Raw genomic sequence first — 5,976 nt, 5'->3', positions numbered from 1 at the left:
AGCTTATCATCCATTTCTAGAGTGGTAAAGTATTTGCAGTGTGAAGATACTCGTTTTTTTTTTTTGTTTTTTTTTAATATTATTTATATTTTATTATTATTATAATTATAATTATAATTATAATTATTATATTATTATTATTAAATAATTTTATTTATTTACTATTACAGACCCAACCCAAATACAAAGGCCCATATTTGGTAGCCCAACAGTAACCCTAAATGTTTAGGGTTTGTATCAACCCTAACTCCCAGCCGCCTCAATCTTCCAGAAGGCCAGCCGCCGCCTCTGCTCAGCCACCGCCTCCACGTTGACGCTTCAGCTGTTGCCACGCCGCCGTCAGTGCCACGCCTCATCGAAAGTTTCCAGAAGAACCACTCCAACCGCACACATGTCGCCCCGACGGTGAGTCACCACTGGAAGTTTGGTGACTCACCAAACTCTACTCTTTTACCTGATCCGAGACAAGCGCCGGTGATGGCTATAAAGCCATCAACCGAACCTGAAAAAAAAAGAAAGGACAGAGAGAACACAGCAACCAAAACCATCAAAAGATCAAAGCAAAAATTAAGAGAAGCCTTACCGAAAAAGCTGCGACGTCGCCGGAGTTCATAGGCCGCCGTAGAAACAAAATACCGAAGGTATTTTTCTTAGATCTAGGCAAATACGGGACGTTTTAAGGAAAACTAAGGACAAAGTTGAACGTAGATCACTCGGATCTATCGTTCGGGAGGTTTTTGCTTTTCCGGCCACCAGAAGCGGTGGCCGACGGTGAGTTTATCGGCGGCACAAGGATGCCGGCCGGTGACCGGCTTCCCTCCGATGAGGGAAGTTAGAGAGGGATGAGAGAGTTTAAAAAACTCTCTCAGAAAGAGAGAGAAGGAGAGAGAGGAGAAACTGATTTTTGGCCGAAAGGCCGTCTGGTTTGGGGCTTATATACCCCTCTCCGAACGACGTCGTTTTGGGGAGGGGTCTGTGTGTAATTAATTAAAGGACAAACCCTGTCCGAAATCCAGTAACTTTGTAATTTTCCATTATAGTCACTGAAATCAATTTATGATCGTTTTAATTTGATCTCTTAATTTTATTTAACTTATAATTTAGTCATTAACATAAAATATATGTTTTAATTAAAATAACCGATTTAGTCCTTGTAACTTTATTAGTTAATATTTTAAACCCCGAATAACATGTTTTAATTTCTTTTAATTTGATATATGAATTTAATATAGTTTTATTTTAGTCCGTAAATTAATAAATGAGTAAAATAACATATTTAATCCCTGTAATTTTAAATAATTAATTATAAATTAGGTATTTAATTCTATTAGGTTATAATTTAGTCACTAATTTCAATTTTTATTTATTTTTTACAAGTTTTATTTATTTTAAATATATAGTTTTAATTTTATTCATTGTTTAGTTATATGTTAATTTTATATGTTTACTTTTAATTATTATTACTATTATTATTATTTAACCATAAATATATATATTTATATAATAAATAATATTTATTTTATTTATTAAAATCTTATTTAATTACTTTAACTTATTTTAATCCTATTTTAATATTTATTTATTTTTCAATATTAAGAAAGGACAGTCTTAAAACAATTGGATGTCCATTTTCTGATATTTTTAAATAAATAAATATCCCATTTTTTAAATTATAAATTAATTGTTTTAATTATTTATTTATTTTTTAATAAATAGCTTTCTTAAGGCACCTAGAAGTCCTTTTCTGATATTTCTAAATAAATAAATATTTTATTTATAAATATATAAATTAATATTTTTTTATAATTATAATTTTGAAATAATAGGATTATAAATTAAATATATTTTTGAAAATTTAAATTTCTAATAATAGAGACAATTTATAATTAAAAAGTACCAATTTTGGGCGTTGTAGGGGTGCTAATCCTTCCCTAAACGTAACCGACCACGAATCCCTTTTTATTTCTAAAAAGAACGAATTTTTGGTTAAACGCAGATCAATTTATCTTTTAAATGATGTTTTCTTAAAAACTCTTTTAAAAGATGATTTTTTAGGTATTCGACCTACCTGACCCAAAAGGCCGATGGCGACTCCCAAAATATTTTTTTAAAAATCAAAATCATTAGTTTATTCACATCACTTTTCCCGCCAAGTAAAAATTTCGCACCCGGACTAAAACCGGTTACGACAGCTTGGCGACTCCACTGGGGACCCAATTCAAGCTTTTAAAATCAATTATAAATTGTCTCTATTAATTATAAATTAAAAATTTATATATTTAATTTATAATTCTTTCTTTTCAAATTTTATATATATATACTTATTATTTTCATAGTATTTATATATATTATTTGCAAGCATTTTATTTCATTATTTATTTTTCTGTTAAAGGTTTGAACATTTCTCCTCACATACAACACTTGCATTGCATAACATAAAGCTCTATAATTGAGTTTGTCCCTTTTAAGTGGGAGTGAAAGCGACGTCTTCGTGAGAATTTATTCTCCGTGTCAGACCTAGCAAGTAACTTTCGGGGTTCATATGCTCTATGTCTTCGTGAGAATTTATTCTCCGTGTCAGGCATAGAGAAGTGTATCCCCTCGAATTGAACTCGATCCACTTTAGTCTGTGATGGACTAGGATTGAGGGTTAACTGCCCAAGGGGGCACTAACAAGGACAATTCGGGTACCTTTATTCTTAGATCTGAAACCCTGCATATAATAAACCCTAGAAACTCTTCCAATCTGAAGCCATGCCGAAATTTTGTCCAAAATAGGTGTACACACAGGAGAAATGAATTCTAACTTTTCTTTTAATTTATTTATTTTCTTACTGAATAAATTGCATGTGAATTTAAATTATTTAAAGTATGAATAAAGCATGTTTAAATAAAGATATTTAGGTAGACATTATTATTAAATTATTTTTTCCTTTATTATGTAAACTAATTCATTTTTTTGTGTTCTTTATTTTGTTTGCATAGCATCATACAGGATAAAAGGCATTTATCCTCGTGTTAATTGTCTCATTGGAAAACTTTCATCCATGGATAAAAAGTGTTCAAATCAAATAGTTCTAAACTCAGAAGTAAGACAGTGGGTTGAGGACTTACAAAGACAAGGAGGAGACAGTCTGCAGGATGACTATGTATCTGACTTAGCCAGTTATGCTCCAGTTTCACTAAAAAGAAATGATATGCAAGATTTGCGAGGCATTTGGGAGAGTTGGGATTCAAACAAAAAGTTACAGTTTCATCAGACTTACGGAGACATCCCATATTTGCTCTATGTCGAAGTTGATGATGACTTACTTCGAGCCCTAATTCAATTCTGGAATCCAGGGTACAATTGCTTCACTCTCAATAAGGAGGACTTGGTTCCTACTATTGAAGAGTACACAACTTTGCTACATATAGAAGGGGCTTTGGAGAATCGAATTTATTCAAGGTCAATTAAAACTCAACCTTTTCGAGTTAAATTAGCAAAGATTGCAGGAGTACGAGAGGAATGGGTGGTATCCCGTACAAAACAAAAGGGCGAAAGCGAAGGCATTGCTTGGACCAACATTAAAGAACTTATTCAGAGTCATCCAGACAATAAAGTACGATTTGATCTCTTTGCTCTGGGTATGTATGGTATGGTCATCTTCCCAAAAGTATTGGGATATATTAAAGCTGCAGTAGTAGATTTGTTTGAGCAGCTACCAAAAAGGATTAATCCTGCTTCTGTAATTCTAGCAGTGACTTTCAGGTCGTTAAACGCTTGTAGAAAGCTAGGAGGTGGATAATTCTCAGGGTGTACCCATTTGTTATATGTATGGATCCGTAGCCATTTTTGGAGGACAAAAAAGGTTTCATACCGGCGCTTTAATACGGACTACTCACCATTAAAAGAATTTCTGGAGCAAGAATGGCCGAAAAAAATTACGAAAGATATGTGGATTAATGCCTTTCGAAATCTGCAAAGCGATGACATTGTTTGGCGAGCTCCGTGGCAAATCCAAAGGGAATTCTTTTACAAATGTGGTGATTACAACTGGGTAATGTTGCTCGGATTGTGGGGAGGAATTGGATATGCACCACTTCTGGTCATAAGACAGTATGAAGGTCGTCAATTTGTACCTGTCACTGGATTACATTATTCTGAGTTCGTATTCCACAGCAAAAATTATAAAAGAAATATCATGGAGGCCTTTACAGCTTGGAAAACAACTTTTTGTATCCGAGCTAAAACAGCAAAAGAAATGTTAACTCCTGATTATGAGGAATGGAGATCTGTCAGGAAAAATGAAAATATCCCTTTACCAGACCAAAATGAGGATATCTCTATGGAAGATCGCATTAAGGTGGTTCCATCAGAGATTGAAATCCTGAGAGCTGAGTTTGAAGTAGAAAAAGAAGGTTGGTCAAGAGAATTAGAGCAAATGAGACGAGATAAAGCTATGTTGGGTGTTGACATTGACTTTCATTCATCACAATGTGCAATGTTGAGAGAAAACAAAGAAAAAGTTGATGGTGAATTCAGAACATTAAAGAAAAATTACCAGGAGTTATATAAATCCCGGAGAGCATCAGGACCGAGCCGATCAACAGTACATATGACCAGAGAATTGAACATCGAGAAAAGTCGAGTTGAAGATCTGAAAGGAAAGAATAGCCGTCTACTCAAAAGCCTTGAGAAATGAAAGCAGAAAATGGAAGATTTTGAGGTTGATAGAAGAGAGCAAATTATAAAACACAAAGCTGAACACCGCGAGATTATGAATGAAATGCAAAGAGAAAGGGATCGAGCCAAAGATTTAGAAGAGATGAAGAATGACATCTTTAATAAATTTGAAGGTGAGAAAAATATCATGTTCAAGGGATTTGAATCTGAAATGAACCATCTGATTGCCAAACTTGAAGTCAGGGGCCAAAGGATTGAAGAGTTCAATGTTGAAAAAGAAAAATGGGACCTGGAAAGAAAGAATTTCAACACCAAACTTGAGGTAGAGCAAGAAGTGGCTAGCAATTGGATGCAAAGATACAGAAACAAGAATGTTCAAATCCAGAAGCTTAATCAAAGGACGCAAGAAGCACGAACAAAACTTGAAGAAGATCTGGATCAGTCTAGAAACAAAAACTCAGAGTTTAATGCTTACATTTTGCAACTTGAAGAGTCATTATTTCAAGAAAAGGTTCGTCTAGGACCTAGTGATCTTAAAGAAAGTAATGAGGAAAGTGCTTCACTGTGAAGACGAATTAGAGATCTTGAAAAAACTCTGCACAATTGTCAAGTCAGAATCACTGAGTTAGAGCAAACTCTCGAAGGAACTAATGAACAATGGCAAAAATCAACTGATTTCTATGTAGAAAGAAGTGAAGAAAGAAGTAATATGGTATTCGAGGCCATGGTACAAATGAGCGAACTTGCTAGATATGTTGGGGAATTAGCTGTCGAAGCAAAAATAATTGAGCATCACGTTGATCCAGTTTCTAAGTTCGGAAAGAATATGTCATGGCTAATGAAAGAAATTATAGAGCTTAATAGGAAAGCTACGCCTTATCTGTAGTTATGAACTATTATAAAGAAACTTTTGTATGCCGATGAAAGTTGTTCTATGACAGTTAACTTTTTGGGATCAATACCTTTTGCATACATGCATTTTGCATACATTCATTATTCATTACATTATTTTCTTTATGTATAATTTTTATTATTAAGATAACATTCATTAATTAAAATTTGAAAAAATAATATCAAAAGAATTTTCAATCGTAGTTATTCTGGCCAAAAGAGAAATACAACATCACTACAGTACTAGACAAGCTACTAAGAAAATTATGGAGGATAAAATACAACTTATTGAGGAACAACATAATAAAGAACAAGCAGAGATGAGAATGAAGCTAGAGAAAATTGAAGCCAGTATTGCAAACTCACAAGATAGCATGATGCAGAAAATAGAAGACATGTTTAAAAAGCAGGCTATCATT

The sequence above is a fragment of the Hibiscus syriacus genome, unplaced genomic scaffold (genome assembly GCF_006381635.1).
Source record: "Hibiscus syriacus cultivar Baekdansim isolate YM2019G1 unplaced genomic scaffold, ASM638163v2 tig00111311_pilon, whole genome shotgun sequence".
NCBI classification, from domain to species: Eukaryota; Viridiplantae; Streptophyta; class Magnoliopsida; order Malvales; family Malvaceae; genus Hibiscus; species Hibiscus syriacus.
This window is presented reverse-complemented; position numbering follows the sequence as displayed.